The sequence below is a fragment of the Balaenoptera acutorostrata genome, chromosome 18, assembly GCF_949987535.1.
Source record: "Balaenoptera acutorostrata chromosome 18, mBalAcu1.1, whole genome shotgun sequence".
NCBI lineage: Eukaryota > Metazoa > Chordata > Mammalia > Artiodactyla > Balaenopteridae > Balaenoptera > Balaenoptera acutorostrata.
Window position 1 is genome coordinate 5,936,827 of NC_080081.1, and position 18,839 is coordinate 5,955,665.

Consider the following 18,839-nt stretch of genomic DNA (forward strand, 5'->3'; position numbering starts at 1 on the left):
ATCAACTATACTTCAATAAAAAATAAATATATTAAAAAATAAAAATAAACATAAAAAAAAGAAAGAGAGGGAAAAAATAGCAAGATATGGGTCATGGTTTTTGCTGAGAAAACCAGATATTGGTGATTTAATTTACCTGTTTATTCACAAACACCTTATTAGTTACCCATAATGGGATTTTTTCTTATTTGGTTGTTTTGTTTTCCTTTAAAAACCATATCCATGAAATGTATGCAGCTGCTATTTACATATTTAAAAAATGAATAATGGAAGCTTTTATATATTCTATTCTGCAGACTTTGAAAACCCATTTTGTTCTTGGTAGCTGTTTGGAAGGTTTTTATGGGCTGACAGCCAAGCCTAGACCTGGATTTTCTGGGAAAGCAAAGGAGCGATGAAAAAGGCCCCTTGCAGTTCCCGCCGTCTGTTATTCTTTGACTCAGAGATAAACATTTTGCGATATGATGACGTCCTAACGTGTGAAGTGAAAGTGGCTTTAGAACACCATAAAGAGAAAATATCCAGCTGCAATTTATTGCTGTCAGGTCAATTAAATAGGATCCGAGTATCATCATCTTGTTTATATCTATTATGGATCATTGGAGATGAAAAAAATGTCTTTGTGGTCTCAGCTCCTGTTTTCCCCCTTTCAGAGAAAGAGCTGTAGAGATCTATAAGTAATTGTTGGAATACATTTCAGCAGCAGGTTCTCCACATAGGCAAGCGATTACATTTAAATTGGTTAATATCCTATTGTTAATGGTCTGCCTTTTATATAAAAAGACATTCAGGAAAAGGATTGGATCACTACATAAATAGCATGACTTGGTCTTGGCTTTGTCCTGTGAAGTTCCTGCCAAAGACGATTGGAGTCTTCACGTTTGTTCAATAGGTAAAAAAAGCTTTTGCTTGTCACAAACGGTGTCTCATTTATTTATCGAGATCCTTTTCCTTCTGTTTCTCTGCATCCTGTTCTAAAAATATAAGCATATGGACGCTGACAGTACTGGTTTCTGCCCCGCCAGGGTTCTGTTTATACCACTTGTTTCCTTTAAAGAAAATTACCTGCCTTCAATCTGACATCTCTTGAGACTACTTTTACAATCAAAATATCGTGTTTAGATGGCCAAGTGATTAAACAGATAAGCCAGAATAATAGCTGTGGTCTTTAGAACTTCACATATTTTTCTGGTACTTCAGGAGAAGTGTTAGGAGGCTGTAATTTGAAAACAAATCCAAATACGGATGAAGAATAATTTGAAAGAAATGTGTAGCTCAGATTCCAAGTGTTTTTCAAAATTTTAACCCATTAGTTTTCAATTCTCAACTGCTACCTGTAAAAACAGGGCTTGTCATCATGAGGAAAAGTCCTTGAGATGGTGCCTGACACTGTGGTTTTATCTTTGTTCTATTAACTTTATAATTTCAGAGTTCTCTTGCCTAAAGGTGAATGTCAGAACTCTGAATCCCTATTGAGATGGCTGATTTTTTTTTTTTTTTAGGACCAACGCCAACCCAGGGCAGTTGTCCTTAATACCACTTATGGACAATTTTGACAATTTTTCCATTTCCACTTCGGCCCAAGTCCTTATTCCTACTCCATTTGCTTCCCCCATCTCCCAAACTTGTGCACAACATTTCCATTTAAGTCCTCATTATGGACCCTCTAATTCCCTTCAGGGGCTGAGTTAGAACTGAGTGGGAAGGCAAAATCCAAAACAAAACAAAACAAATAGAATTTCAAGATGGCAGACAGACCACGTGGTTCCAAGAAGAAGCTCCTCCCAAACCAGACTGCAATGTGCTGCTGTTCAGATTGTTAGTGTGTCCTTTTGTGACAAAACTCCTGCCAAATGCCACCTTGAAAAGTCTCCGAGCTGCTACGTGGAGCCCGGGGTACCGCTGTAGAGGGAAGGGACGCCTACAAATGGACGTAGGGGTTGGTTCTGCTTGTACCTGTGTCCCCTTGGACACGACATTTTAATTATCCATGCCACTGTCCAATTGGGACAATTATATTTCCTCTCCCTCTTTTCCAGAACTCTTAAGGGGATCAGATGAGCATGTGAATATGAGAATGCTGTGTAGACAGGAAAAAGTTATTGGAATGAAGGTATTCACTTTGTGGACATTAGTTTGGGTATGTGTTCTGAGGCTGATGATTTCCTATTGTTGTTAGTGCCACCTTCTGTCCTTTCCTTCCAGAAACTTCTACTGCCCTTCTCTTGCTCAAAGGACCCCCCCTGTGGCAGGCTATAGTCAATCCTTTTTGTAAACCTTGTGGCAGGATAGAGTAGAAGCTTGGAAGGGCCACCAAGCTTCATCCACGGCACCTTGAGGAATTCAGTGCAGAGACTGGTTCTTGCTCTTTCTACCACCAGACCAGTGTTTGAAATATGGCATATAATAAAAGTAAATAAAATAAAATGTGGCATGTGCTGAAAGTGATTCACTGGTTACTAACATGTGTACATGTTAGTATTTTACATGTAGTTATCTCTTACTTCAAGTTAACAGAATTACTCTAGTAATAAGGACTCAAATTAATTTGATTTTGGAAATCTAAAGCTTTGAAATAGAATATTGAAGATCGTACTTCTTGGGAAATTAAGATTTCATATTTCCAACTATTCTTGTCTCAAATCATTTGTGTTTAATAGGTTCTAGCTACTTATATTCAAATCATACTATCAACCATTTGAGCCCTGAAATTAATTATAGTCAACATTATAATTTTTATATTTATTTTAGATGTGGAGAACACTATTTTTTATTAGATCAACTGGATCATTTAAATTTTTTTAAAAAAAGTCTGTCCTTTAACCAGTATTTACTGTGAGTCTACTCAGTGCCAAGCACCATGCTAAGTTTTGAGAATAAAATAATAAGAAAGACCCAGTCCATACATTTCAACGTTTTAAGGTCTAGAAAGCAAACAAATATGAGATAAGTAATTATTATGTTACTGGTTGCATGAAAGAGTTATTAATAAATGTTATAAGAGTCTTGAAGAGACAGTACCCTTTCTGCTATGAATGGAACATGGCTAGCTTTGAAAGGGGAGGCAGCTTTGGGGTGACCCCGAAAGAAAGGCAAGAGTTTGTCATTGGTGGAAGAGAGAGAGAGAGAAGTGTAGATGGAGGGAATGATATTGAAGATGGGATAACAGACATGTAGGCTTTGGGAAGATTATTTTGTTGTAGTAGGTAGGGAGTTTTGAAAGGGAAAAAAAGTGGTAGAAAAAAAGACTGGTTAGGTAGGAGATAATTAGGAAAGTTTGGGTGAGTATTATGAGGTCAAACATAAGAGAGCGGCAAGGTGCACAAAGAATAGGGCACAGATCCAGATTCCTTAGAAGCTGACTTCACAGAAGTAGGCTATAAATAGGATTTGTCAGCAGGGTGTAAGGCAGGGAGGGCAATGTGTATAATAGTGAAGTAAAGGGAAGTGTGTAGTGGTGCTGATGGGTGAATGATAATGCTGTTATCTGAAAGATGGAGCACAGGATGAAAATCAAGTTTGGGAAAAAAAAACAATTTTCTATGATCCTGCTATGCAAAGAGTGACCCTTGACCCAGCAGCATCAGGGTTAGGGTTAGGAAGGCACCTCTCGGGCCCCACCCCAGACCTACTGAATCAGAATCTGTTTGATAAGATCCCTAAATGAATTCCATGCACGTGGAAGTGTGGTCCAGGAGCATCCTCTACAAGACGGACTGAATTTCAGACATCTGCATATTGTAAAACAGTGGCTACAAAACCAGCTTCTTACAAATAGTGGAATATGAGGCCTGAACACAATTGTTCCAGGAATTAAAGATGTCAAAATATTATTTTAAAATGAAATTGTCTGCAAAATTCAGGCAAAATGGGAGCCTAGCCTTAGAAGTTCTGGACATTGAGGAATTTATAAACTCTGTTTTAAAAGGAGATGCCTGAATTAATCAGCCATCAGCCCAATTAATTATGGGCTTCTTGGCCTTCTCACTCACATGTAAATTTTAGGTGCTCACATAGTAAATAGAAAGGGATAGGCTCTGCAGTGTTTTCTAAACACCAAGGGTTTCATTTGGCAGGGCTGTGTTGAAAGCACTTATATTCTGAGCTCTGTTTTTGGCTTGAAGAAACTCCATTTCAAAAGCATTGTTTAGAATCATGACTTTGACTTTGACTTTTACATTTGGACTCAAAATGGCTGCAGGAGAATTTTCTGATTGCCATTTTTTGGGTTATTGTGTCGTTTCAGTCTTTAGTTACAATAACATGCAATGTAAAGCAATGACAAGCCGCAAAAGATGTTTTACAATAACATACAATGTAAAGCAATGACAGAGTCACAAAAGATGTTTTACATTAACAGTCGTACTTCACCTATTTGGCAAAGTTTGATTTTATCAAGCCATTCCCCACCCCACCCCGCCTCCCCGTTCTATCCAATTCCATCAGCATTGCCAGCCCTGGAAATGAATCCCTTTATTAAACTAAACCAGGCAAAGCCAATCAGGGCCAGTCATATGCCAACTGGTTACAATAGCTGATTCTAATGATGAAATATAACCCAGTGTTAAAGTCAGACCCAAAACAAACAAACAAATTCCTCCAGATTGGGTGCCACATGGGCTCACTGGATATTCAGGATGAATTTTCTATTGGATGGAATCAGATTAAGTTTGAGCATTACTTTCAAGAACCATGTAATTTCTGTTCTCTGAAAATAATTCTAAAATATGCTCCAATATCTTTGGATTCTCCCGGATTCCTGAGCTTGGCCTCTTTACAGTAGTTAATTATATTTATTGTAATGATGTGATGTTTGGAACTCTGCTTGGTCTTGACACTTGTGGGTTTGATCCAGGCAAAAGTCTATGACCACAGGAACCATATTAGCCTGGCTCAGAACCCCCATATTTTACAAAGTAATTCAGCACTCTCCCCTCTCCCTAAAAAGCCTTCAAGATAATAATCTATTTTTTAAATATGTAACATTTGAAAGCACTTTCCTGTCTCCCTAGATTAACAAAAATGGAAAATGTTTTCCATTCTGAAAATATGTGATGTAGGCTAAGGATTGACTTTCAGTCTAGGCAATCATTTTTCTGCAAAAATAAACATACCATCACATAAATTTTAAAATATATACATACAATATATATATCTATAATATATTATAGATATATATTTTAAGATATATTTTTCCTGAAAATTTTGTGGAACTTTAAATGTTATGATGCCATTCACATTCACTCATTCATATATAGCATTCATTTATAAAATGAATATACATTTTTGGGATTCTGTTCAAGGATATGGCTGGCTCAAACTATTTGGCCTGCTTTGTCATGCTGTTAGGTTAAAATGGATATGTTTTGAAATATGAATTAAAATACAATTTGCCTGGACCAAGACTTTGTCTCTTGAGGCCTAACTGCTCCTCATGTGGACGTCAGGGGCTGGCAGGAAGCACAAAAATATAAGCTGTTAAGATTCAGTTTACAAAACTGGAAAGCCATGTACCTTCTTCCTTCTCCATAGACAGCTCTTAGTAATCCGGTCCCTTTAGCCTGGCCTCAGGAGAATTCGTGTACACAGTGAAAGCATGTTACAAACTGGTCTTGTCCTGAGCCACCGAGAAGGCTTGGCTTTGAGATGTGGGTCCGTAACAGGGTGGTCTTGTAAAGAGCTTAAAAAATCCACAAAAACCAACCCTGACAGTATTTGCCATCATACTTTTTACTTGCCTAGTCATATTCATAATTGTAATACCCTCTTTGCTTCCTACGTGGTGTGAAATGCATTCCAATTAAGACCCAAATATAAAGCATGCCCAATGATAGTAGAATCAAAGATTTAGACTTGTAAGCCATATACTAATATTTGCAAGTACCACAAACAATATCCTATCACCTCTTTTGTGTCAGCAGGTTGTCTTCTGAGCCATAATTAGTGAATTGGACTTAAATATTCTGGTTATGTTAGATTTCGCTAACATACGTATACACAACTATATGCATCTAGAAATAACAGCACATCAAGAGGGTTAACAACAAAAATAGAATTCATTAATATTTTTCATACACTCTAAAAATCTTTCAGGTTCTTCAGTTTAAATCTCTCTCCTGATCCCAGACTCATCAGACTAGCCACTTTCTTGATACGTATTCTCAAATGTCTCATAAGGATCTTGGATTCATCATGTCCAAACTAACTCCTGATTGTCCCCTCAGACCTGTTTATGCCCTGTCTTCCTGTTCTCACTATAATCCACCCATTGCTCAAGCCAGAAATCTAGGAGTCATCTTTGAAGTCTGTGTCCCTCATCTGCACATCTGATGCCCAATCCACTCCAAGTTCTACTGCTTCTTTCTCCAAGATGTTTGTCAAGCCCATCAGACTTTCCATGGCAACCACCTCTGCAGTCCTCTCCCCTGGACCCCCGCAGTGGCCTCTTTCCACACTGCCACTCTTGCTTCCAACCAAATTAGTCCCTTCACAGCATCTAGAGATTATTTAAAAATGTGACCTGTGTCATGTTTCTCCTTTATATGAGGGCTCTTATTCACTGAGAATAAAATCCTAACCACTCGCCGGAGCTGCAAGGCTGCAGTCCATACCTATCTCACCAGCATCAACTCAGACCACTCTCCAACTTGCTCACCAACTTCTGCCATGGTGGGTTGTGGGTTGAATTGTGCCCACTCCTCAAAAATATGTTGAAGTCTTAACTCTTGGAACCAGTAAATGTGACCTTATTTAAAAAGAGACACATTGTGGACATCCAGTTAAGACGTCAGGGCTGGTCCAGTATGACTGATGTCCTTATAAGAGGAGAGGCTGGTCATGAGAAGACACAGACTCACAGGGAGAACACCACGTGATGACCAGAGCACAGATGGGCGAGATGCAGCTGCACGTCAGGGAAGCCAAGGATGGAAAGGCACCATAGGAAGCCAGCAAGAGGCAAGGAAGGATTCTACCCAGAATCTCAGGGGGCGTGGCCTTGGTGATGCCTTGAATTCTGACTTCTAGCCTCCAGAACAGTGAGAGGATATATTTCTGTTGTTCTAAACCCCCAAGTCAGTGGGACTTTATTCTGTCAGCCCTAAGAAACGAATCCACTTCCTTTCTCTTTTCCAGACACACGAGGTCCTTTTCTATCACAGGGCTTCCACACGTGTGGTTCCCACTGCCCACAATATTCTTTCCCACTCTTGTTTTCCAAACTTGAACCCAGTCTTTCGGGTCTTTGCTTAAATGTTACTTCTTAAAAGATGCCCTCTGAGCCTACTCAACGTGAACTTATTGCCTGCGTTCATCTTCTCCTGGCACTCCCTCAGGAGAGAACCAAGGTTGACGGGGATCCTTCAGGAGCTGGCTCTGTGCCTGTTATACCTCCCGGACCTTGTCCCCGACCACATCCTCATACAACTCTGCCTGGTTTCCTCTTGCTCAACATTGAGCTTGGGCTCCAACATCACTTCCTTAGGGAGAGTTTCCCAGACTGTCCCAGTCCACTCACTCCCAGATTCCATCACATCGCCTTGTTTTATTTTTCCAAATAGCCTCTACACTACGCTTACTTGGTTTTTATCAGTCACCTCCTCACTCCACACACACACATATGTAAGAGACTTAACTACGTACATAATTAAAAATAACTCTTTTCCAGTCCCTAGAATAGTGACGGGCAGTAGTAAGTATTCAATAAATCACTGATCAAGGGGTGGCTGAATGAGTGAATGAATACTGGTTATATCCGCCTGGATTTCTTTTAAGTCTTGCATACAATGGCCAGTGGGGTTTTTTTTTTTAATCACTGGAAATGAATTATTAAAGCATTTTTCTTTTCTTAAAGGAACTTTGACATTGAAAAAGCCATCTTAAAAAATCAGTTGTTTCCACAATGAGTTACTGTAGCACAATACCCAGCAGAAAAGGATAAATCAGGGAATTTACATTCTGACATTATACTTTAACAACGGAAGCACCTTGTTTTGTTAATCAAGATTTCTCACACCTTTGATGAATGATAACTTTCTAGAGTGAATGGAATACTTACCAGCACATTCAGGGTCTCACTGAGTTTGCCTGGATAAGTGTTTCCTGGTTTTGTTTTTAGCCAGAAACAGCGGTAAGAAAATGCTGTCTCCTGCTAATTATGGATCTCGCTTATTTTAGTACAAACTTAAAATCCCTGGATGTTTTTACAAGTGGGATTCCTGAATATTTCTAGGCTTCAAAGAGTTTAGTTTAGCTCAAATAGCAGGAAAAATATGAGGTCATGGGTCCTCTTTGCTAAATTGTCCCATGCATCAAACATGCTTATCACATAGTAATACTGGGTTTTTTTTCTTTTGTTCTTTTGGTGTATCTTCATATGTTCACACACTAGCACTGAGGGAATAAAAAATTGATTAATAAAGGGAACCAAGTTGAGTACAATATTTTTATACTTGGTTTGCAATATGTCAGTGTTGGTGAGCGTATTATACATAGGATTTTACTTTCTGCTCAAATGTGTTATGGGATATTTAGCAGTTGTATTTACAAATGTTGGGAGAAAAACACTAAAATTCCATAAATATTCAGAAGTATTAAGACAAAGATTACATATATATATATATATATATATATATATATATATATATATATATCTCCCCCCATAGGTCCTAGTTAAAGGCTAAAAGTCCACATAGCTGAGCTTAAGCGTTTGTTTTAGAATCTGTGGTCAGCTGAAGTCTAACTGCCCCAGTTGTGAGCTGAGATTTTATTTGTCTAGCAATACCTTGCTGTTCTGGGTGGATCTCAAACGGGCTGCACAGATGCGGTTGAGAAAGAGTGAACGATGCTTGGCCAGGCTGAATGTGTTTTACCATGTAGAGACCATGGTGTGGTGAATAGAACGTGGCGTGTTTCAAGCCCAGCATTTCTTGGTGGTCGTGGACACTCCCGGGAGAGGTGTTTTCTGCGGATTCTGTAACAAGCAGGTGACAAGGTGCGGGTCGCTGGCACCTTGGACAGAGCTTTTCTAGGCTGGTTGAGTTCAAGAGCGATCACGTTGGCCAAGTGCATCTCCGAACATTCATAGGGCCATTTCTGTTTGGGGATCAGGCTTTCTTAAGAAAGAGGGGAACTGTGTTTTGTGCCTTTCTTTGGAAGACTGGTAACTCATCCCAAATGCGAAACGCAGCTGCCAGGACCACTGAGGAAGCATCACAGGGGCAGCGCACTTTTCTCTGCAGCTCCCTGTGATCCGAGGACCAGGAGTTGATGGGGAAACTTCAAAGGCAACAGAAAACACAGTACACCTGTGAATAGAAATCCAGGAAGGACACACGTGCTTCATTACTAGGTGCCTTAGGGCCAAATAGGATCCAGGCCTCCACCACCTGTTCATAAGTCTCCCCTTCCCCATCCTCCCCCTCCCCCTCCTGCACAACTATTTTTTTTCTTGTGAAATTGGAACAAGGGGAAAAAATAGACCAAAGAGAAGAGTAAGTATGAGGCTTGTGGCTCCTAGGCGGTCATTCTCTCACATACTTTCTTTCCAAATCTTTTTTCCTTTGAAGTTATCAGCCCAGGTTTGCATGTTGCCTTCTTAAGTCTATTATCCTAAGAAGTATCATCGATAATCTATAACCTTTTATTCTTAGCGTGATTGTCCAAAGGGATGGTAGTTCTTCAGACATACTTAATGCTCTTATTTTTTCTGGAGTACTAGAAGAAAATAAGATTTGATTGATCGTACTAGTTCAAATAGCTCCAAATCAAATTCATGATAATTTTGCCATTCAAAGGTGAAGCGATTTGGACAAAACTTTAGCCAATAGATTTCCAGGCAGAATTTCCCTAAGAAAATTCCTGGATCCAAGTAACATTGCAAACCTGGCCCCAGAACTTTGCCTACAATAAGTCTAGGGTTCTCTCTCCTGAAGATAATAATAACGGGCCTTTTTGAGGAATTGGGACACTTTGTGTACTTATGTGGAGATATCATTTTCACTAGTTAATCTTGTTCCTGACTTGGCTGGGGGAAATTTAACAAATTACACAGAAGAATTGTCGCTACTAGTAGTACTCCAATGTAGCACTCACAGAATTGTTGGAAATATTACAGAAGACTTGGCCACAATAGAAATCCACATTCTTATAATAATATTTTTTTTAAATTGGATAATTACCCCACTTCTGATCCCAATTCTATAACTCTGACTCCACTCTCTTTTCCCAGCATTGTGCAGCAGAAAACCATCCTGTTTGTGCTCTGGGGCTGCTAATTTATGAGGTGACCCAGCTCCTCTGGGGCAACACCTCCAAAAAGGGGCCAGTTTGTAACCAGAGCCCATGCTTGCACCCTCAGACACATCCATCGCTTCTCCCAGACTTCCGTTTCCCTTCTGGAGTGTTCTCTTAACAAACACTTTCATCAAACAGAAAACAGAAACAGGACCCGCTATATCCATCACAGAAATATGAGGTCTTCAGAGATGGTAGCAAGTTCTCATTTGCTAGAAATCGAAGTGAGTAACATTTTCTTTTAAATGATGTGAAAACTATCTTTTTTCCCCCACTGCAGGGTTACATTTGTCACACATGTAAATTCTATTCTTAGTCCCCAGTGCAATCCATTCATTATTTTCGAGACCCCAAGTTTTCTAGTAAGTATTAGAAAACCACATCACAGACGGTTTGTGAGGCCTGCATTTTGCATATGGGCCTTTGATTTGTCTGACAGCTGTGGAGGAACCCACAGCCAGACGAAGCTCTGGGGAGCCCACATGTGTGGGGAGAAAGGTTGCATGCAAAGGTGAGGGTTAGCTCACATGCAATTTTTTTTCCCTCCTGATTTTCCCCCTCTCTACTAGAATAATACACCATAACTGGGGAGGAAGCATGGTCCACATGGCAGATCCTCTAGTGATGGAGAGGAGACTCAGTTTGGGTCCCAGTTCTACTGTTTCTCGTCACTGTCACCTGCGATGACAAAGTTCCCAAACTTCTCTGGGTCTCAGTTGCATCCTCTCCAGAGCCTAGAGGTTTCAAGCATGAGAATTCCTCATGTGTATTTTAACGCGTCTGCAAGGTGATGTGGGAGGATAGGACATCCTTCCAGAGAATGAGGTTGTCTTTGGGGTCGTTTGGATGTATTTGGCTGCTTCAGATTTATGCACAAGGTAGTTGTTAGGTTGCCTCTTTACCAATAACATTCTAGCAAATTAAACGTGGAGAGAGAAAGAGTGAGAGCAAGGCTACCGAGCCCCTATGAAGGGCTGCCTGTTTCTTGACTCATTGGATTGTCAGGACAAGTTTGAGAAATAGATGCTCATTGTTTTTAGAGATGAGGAAAGGAGCCTCAGATAAGCTTGTTACCTTGCCCACACATCACAGATCTGGTATAGTCCACGGATTTTGAACCCAGATTCCCCTCTTTTCCCAACTCCATGCCAGGCTTTGCCAGCCATCAGGAAGTTGCCCTGGGGATGAACTCCTTGCTCCTGCCCCTCCCCTCCCAAACTCCGTTCAGGTGACTACATCCTGCAGCTCCATGCACTTGATGATGGAGTTAATCCCCCCTCGGCTCTCAGCCTCCCACGTGTGTGTTCGGGGCTCCCTCGACTCTGACCCCAGGCCCTGGTGTCCACAGCCTGGGGCCCGAGGTCAGCCGGGGGAGACGGGTTGAAGGGGGGAGCCATCCACGTGAACCAAGCCGACAGTCCGAGACAGCAGTGCTCGTGACGACCCTGTCCCCTCATCCAGTCAGACCTCAACAGTGGATCTGAACCCAGATTTGCCCTCTTTTCCCGCTGCCACGGCTCCCAACCCAGCTCTCTGCCCCTTACTTCAGGGTACACCGAGCAGACAGAGTTTGCTTTAATCAAACAAGGTAAACGGGTATGAAAATACCAAGGTGTCCTGCCCAGGAGGCGGGTGGCCATGAATTTTTGGTCTGGCAGAGATCCCCTGGTTTCCCACTTTTTCCCTTTCCCTCCCTGAGAGGTCAGGTTATTTTTCTCTTTGTGGGAAGCATGTTTGATCATTTGAGAATGTGCTTTGCCTCACGCCTTGCAAGATGAAGCCGCTCTGGTGATATGGAAACAAAAGCCTCATTCCAGGGTCCAGCTTCTTCCAGGATGACCTTCATGGTGTCTCCTGTGAGCTGCTGCACCAAAATGCCCCAGGAAAGAAGCAGCCCAGGGAGAGGGTAAGGTTTTCCCTTAAACCATCTAACTGGGTCTTATTGGTTCATACTTCCTGAGAAACAGCAATTCAAATTCACTGATGATTCTTCAACACAGTCCAAAAAAAAATTTTTTTTATTCCAGCACACGTTAGTGAGAGGCTAATCTGGAATTAGGAATTTGCCCCAATAAATATCCATAACAGAGCAGTAAGTATTAAAGGTGACTCTTAACTGAAGGAAGAAATGACTCAGAAAAACATCTTGAAAATGATTACTACTTGGATTTCATTAACAAGAATTCTGACTGTCCTCAGAGGCCAATCAGTGCCCTGCCTAGGGGCCTGGGAAGTTTCCCAATTTTGACAATTTTTCCGCCGTATAAAGATATTGAGACAAGAAGTAGGAGTGGCCTGCCTCCCTCATAACAGGATGTGAATTTACCTTACTCCTAGTTAAGCCAATAACAGCACCATGTAAAATTAGTAGCATTTTTAAAATTAACAAATTAACTATGCATGACTCCATGTTTTTAACTATGAACATTCCCATTGTAATTCAAAGGATCTCAGATAATTAGATTTAATAGAATCTGGTGAATACTCAGTCGCTTTCTAATTCATTGTATTTGGTAGCAATTTTGTGGGCAATTACATGTATTGCGGTTTGGGATGCCTGAAAAATCCAAGTATGTTTTTGGTATCGGAGCAGAATTAACATAAAGTAATTAAATGGCATGAATAAATATGCAAAGAGATGATCAGTCATTAGGGAAGAGAGCCATGGAAGAAAAGCAAAACAGGCAAATGAGAAGAATGGCCAGGTGGCTAAGGCAGGTAGAAGGGAGAGATTAAGGAGGTCAGGCTACGAGGTAACAATTCCAGTGAATTCTCTGAGGTCACCTCTTCGTGGTGTGTTGTCAAAGTAGTGAGAATAAGTTTAAATTCTGGACTGAAATACATCGGAAGCATTCTCTTTTCCTTTATTAATGGCAGTTTCCTAACTAGGCTGTTCACCTGCACAGGTTTTTTGAGGCTGCTCGATGCACCATGCACTGCATTCAGGTCACTAGTTTTCAAGTTTCTTTAGTCTAAAAGGGACATCCTGCCATTTGCCAAACAGGAAAACCATCAGGAGGGACTAGTAGGGAGACATTAGTTTTGAAGAGAAACTGATGAGGGGGTAGCGCACAGGAGATGACTCATTCTTATTAGTTAAAAAAAAATCAGTAAAGATGCTGTGTGCCAAGCATCAACACTGCCCATCGTCAGCTTGCGGAACGCAGATCTGAGACTGTAGTTTGAAAAATCACTCACGTAGAACCTGGTGTAAGTGGGTTTGTGCTTAGTTTACTCTTAAACAGTTCCAGCCCATTTTGTTCCTTGTACTCAGGTCCTCTCTCCATCTGGTACGTGTTCAGTTTTTAAAGACACATCTCCCAGATTTCAGAGCACCACACTGTGACAAACTTCCCCCAATCTTCTTCAAACCTGTATTATTTTCACTTAATATTTTTCTTCAATTCGATTTGCTTTTTAAAGTGCATGTCTTTTATAAGAAACTGCTATAAATGAAAACTCAGTATCATGCTTCATTAATAGGAGAAAACCTTAAGTGTTAGGGTAACGCAAGTGATGTTATTAAACTTTAAAATAGGAGCAGTAAGCAAGAGAACACAGGGAATAATCAGTCGAATTCATTTTCAGTAAGGTATATTCTTGGGGAATTGGCTGGCTCGGAGAGTAGCAGGGGGCCTGTGGAAAATGAGGGTAACAGGGCAGGAAGGGTCTGGGAGAGAGCAGTTTAGGGGGAAAAATCTGGATCCTCTCACAACTCTGAATAGTCGAAGGGGCTTTACCACCAGCTGCCATATTAAACCCACTGCCCGGAATTTTTCTAGTACGACATGACAGCCAATAGTGGAATAAAACGCTGTTTAAAGGGAAGAATATGGGAACACGTCACAGAGTTGAAACAGCCAAACCAAGACCAAAAATTATTACCACTGAAATCCGTTTCTAAAAAAGTTCTAAAGTTTTATTCCTGGAGATTTTACTCAAAAAGTTGTCAAAAAAATAGTTCATTGCTTTTTTTTTTTTTTTTTAATATATCTTTATTGGAGTATAACTGCTTCACAATACTGCGCTAGCCTCTGTCACACAATAAAGTGAATCAGCCATATACATACATACATACAACCCCATATCCCCTCCCTCTTGCATCTCCCTCCCACCCTCCCTATCCCACCCCTCTAGGTGGACACAAAGCACCGAGCTGATCTCCCTGTGCTATGCGGCTGCTTCCCACTAGCTAACTATCTCACTAAGGTAAATAGCATTTTCACAATAATATCTGTGAAATCATACTGGATTATGCTAGTTATAGATAAATGTGTGAAGATGAAAGTCATCTTAGAAAGTTTGTACCCCATCTCTTACAATGTCTAGTACCATGTCCAGGAAGCCCCATATGGATGGACATTCATATTCGGACCCGTTGCCTCTTTCTAATCACTCTTCTTCCTTCCGACACATTCTACGGCAATTCTTCCTTGTCCAGTGAACTCTGATCAAAGACCTGCCCCTCTCTCCTCTGAGGGTAGAGGATGTTATTTTACCAGCCTGTTTGAAACTGAGCTCTCTTCAGTGGTTGCATCCCTTGAGGAATATAAGAATCCAGCAGAGACTCAAATCACTGGATTAACTACCTATGCAAGTTATCTGGGAAAAAAATATGTATGCACTGGGAATAAAAGTGTGCATCTATCTTGTTTCCTTTTAGAGCAAACACTTGGATATCAAGTCTGGGGGAATTGGGGAGAAAATGGTTTCACAGTGAAATAAACCAGTCACAGAAAGACAAACACTGTATGATTCCACTTATAAGAGATATCTAAAATAGTCAAATTCATAGAAACAAAAAGTAAAATGGTGGTTGCCAGGGCCTGGGCTGAGAGGGAAATGAAGTGATGTTTAATGGGGATAGAGTTCCAGCTTTGCAAGATGAAAAAGTTCTGTATTCTGATTACACAACAATGTGAATATACTTAACACTAACAAATTGTACTTAAGAATTGTACTTAAATTGTAAGAAATTGTACTGTAAGAATTGTACATATAAAATTGGTTAAGGTGGTACATTGGATACTATGTGTGCTTTACCACAATTAAAAAAAAATCTTTACCGTATAAGAACACCCGATCATTCCTGATTAGGATCAAAATGTGATTTTGTTTTTACCTATTGAAATAAAAATGTTACATCAATTAAAAATAATAATAATAATAAGGACAACTATACCAATCACACAGGGTAAAGAAACAAATGGAATAACTGTGTCTGGGTTCTACTTAGCTCAATAAAAATGCTTGATCACTATTATGCTGATCTCTTTTTATTGTTTGTTTATTTCCCCCATAGTACTTAGTTTAATTTTCCCATTTCTTGCATTTAAAAAAATCGAATCCTTGGAAGTATATGTTGCTTTTTGTTGTCCGTATTATTATTGCCCAAGGGAGAAACAGGCATTAAATAGCGCATTGGCTTCTACTTGTGGACGGTGGGACTGAGACCATCCCAGCTTGCTAAAAATAACACTGAGGAAAACACAAGATTTGAGCTTGTAAAAACACGCATGTGAAGTTCCCTCGCTGACTGGCATTAAGCTAAACCACATATAACCTTTCAGATGAGACAGAGGGAAGGCAGCTGAACAAGAATATTTCAACAAACCATAAATCTTATCTTAATTGGAAATTTAAAGTACTTGAAGCAGGGGAAAAGTGACAGAAAAAGAAATAAAACTAATATGATCAAGCTGAAGTCAACCCTGGTCACCAGCAAAGACACTAGCGTTTTCAAGGGAAACGCTTCTGGATAATATTTCCTGGAAACCAGATGGGAAGTTAGATTAGCTCTTTTCTCTCCAAAATAACTTGTGTTTTTGTCATTATAATGTAACATTTACAGAAATGCAACAATATGCTGGCCTTCTGTTAGGCAGGGCCCTGTAAGAAATGGTTGTATTCAGTGTGAGACAAGGATGATCACAGGAGAAGCCCAAGTCTGGGACCACATAAAAGGTCAGGGACAGAAATTAGGACAGGAAGGGACAAGAGAGAAGAAAATTACATATTAAAGCCAAGTGAGCAACAAAACTAATCTAAAACTACAGTCATAAATTATTTTTTTTAGTGATAGCAAAATTAGGGCGTGTTACAATAACACTTCATTAACATAAGAACTTCCTATGTGAATTTCCAGATAACTGAGGTTTATACAGTTGCTAGGTCAGTTTTCAACCCAACAATTTTTGCTGGATCTGACCAAGAATGCTTGGTATATTTCTCTTACCTTCCTAAAAGAGAGGATTGATCATATTTTGGTCCTTAATTGGCAATTCAGAGGAAACACTATCAGCATGTATTATCATTACCATGAGTGCCAAATACATTATGAAATAAGGATACTTTTGAGAGTGAAAGGGGAACTTTTAGTAACTATGCCAGAACTTGGGTGGAAACAACTCTGTCCCAGGAAGATAGGGGGTGTGGTCACTGCACAATTCTAGGCTGACACAGTTTTCTGCATGCAGTTTTTTTTTTTTTTTGATTAATTTTTATTGGAGTATAGTTGATTTACAATGTTGTGTTAGTTTCTGCTATACAGCAAAGTGAATCGGTTATACATACACATGTATTCACTCTTTTTTAGATTCTTTTCCCATATAGGTCATTACAGAGTATTGAGTAGAGTTCCCTGTGCTATACAGTAGGTTCTTATTAGTCATGTATTTTATATATAGTAGTGTGTATATGTCAATCTCAATCTCCCAATTTATTGCCCCCCTTCCCCTTGGTAACTGTAAGTTTTTTTTCTACATCTGTGACTTTATTTCTGTTTTGTAAATAAGTTCATTTGTACCATTTTTTTAGATTCCACACATAAGTGATATCATACAATATTTGTCTTTCTCTGTCTGACTTACTTCACTCAGTAGGACAATCTCTAGGTCCATCCATGTTGCTGCAAATGGCATTATTTTATTCATTTTTATGGCTGAGTAATATTCCATTGTATGTATGTATCAAATCTTCTTTATCCATTCCTCTGTCGATGGATATTCAGGTTGCTTCTGCACACAGTTTTATTTTTCAGCATCTTCTGCCCCTGAGAAACGGGGTGGTCACTTGGCTACAATCTGACAGGACTCACGTCCCCAGTTTCCTCTATTTCACAGCTTCAAATTATGGGCACTCAAATGGGAAATCAGATTGCCAAGCTAGTTTAGAAATGTGCATTCAATAAGGAGCACATGTCTCAGAGTCAGAGAGGAAGCATAGTATAAATGATCCTATTCTGTGAATTGAATCAGGTATTTTCGCTCAGGATTAGAATCCAGGGGAGTGAATACAGGTCTGGGGTTAAATAGGAGTGGGTGTTAAGTAAAACCCTGTTTCTGAAATCAGGTGAAAAATCAGGCATCTTTCTTTCTATAAAGTACGTTTTGTTTTGTTAAAGTCTTTCTTGTTCTCTGTGATTTATCATGAAAATAGGGGAAGCTGTTGCTGGCGTCTCTCCTGGAGCATTTCAGTGGCCTCAGGGATGGGTACAAGCTGGTAGTAGTCCTTGGTCAACGTTTACACTGCCTCCCTGCAATGTCTTGTCTGAATAAGTGGGAATAATGGCAGAGAGATAACTGCCAAGACATGCCCCATGCTTACGAGATGCCAGACGCTCTCCCAAGCACGTGCATCAGCCACACGTGTCCAATATTTTACATGGAATAGCGTCATTTTAAAGCCCAGGTTATATCAATGAATTCTAATAATACTATAAATAATGCTGTAGTGAACATTGGTCCCAGGCAGGAGATAGAGGGGATCCCAGTGGAATCCCCAGGTAGCTGGAAAGCCTGGAACTGAAACACTCTGGAAGCAATAGTGCTTCTTGAAAAGCAAGTCTTCCTTTTCAAAAAGTGCCCGTCCCTGATGAGAATGTCAGGATTCAAACATCCTGAGTAAATCTTGTCTCTGTCATCAATGTTTCAGGGACAAAGAACAAGAATTCAACCCCTTAAGATGTTTATCATCAATTATTTTGACTTTACTACCTCTATCTGTGGGTTATTAAGATAGGCACTTAATCATCCCCGTGATCATGTGTTAGGCAGGTGTTGGCAAGAGCCAGCTGGCCTCACACCTGCTCTTTAAAAGCAAGACGGGAGTAAATGAACTCGGCAGACTGTGTACTCATCTCTCCATTACTTTACATTACAGAAAGACATTTACTTTACTTTTATATGAGAAATGGTTCTGTGATTTCAATTCTCTTTCTTACAAAAATCTGACTTTAGGAACTCATGTCTTGGTTACCATAGAGAGAGAGAGCAGCAATTTTGCCATTCAATAAACAATCACTTTTTAAGAAAATTGGGTGGGTCAGTAGAAAATTCTTCCCAGAACCCAAGGCTAAAATGTCTTTAGGTCAGTAACACATAGTATATCACATCACACAATGCTCAACTCCTTTTTCTCAGATAAACCCACCACAGCACAAGGGGATGTCAAAGGCACAGCAGAGCCCAGGCGATTCTGACAGCTAATCAGTCAGCCGAGATAAGTGGTTACTTAATAAATATAATCCTTGCCCCCTTGGAGCTTTC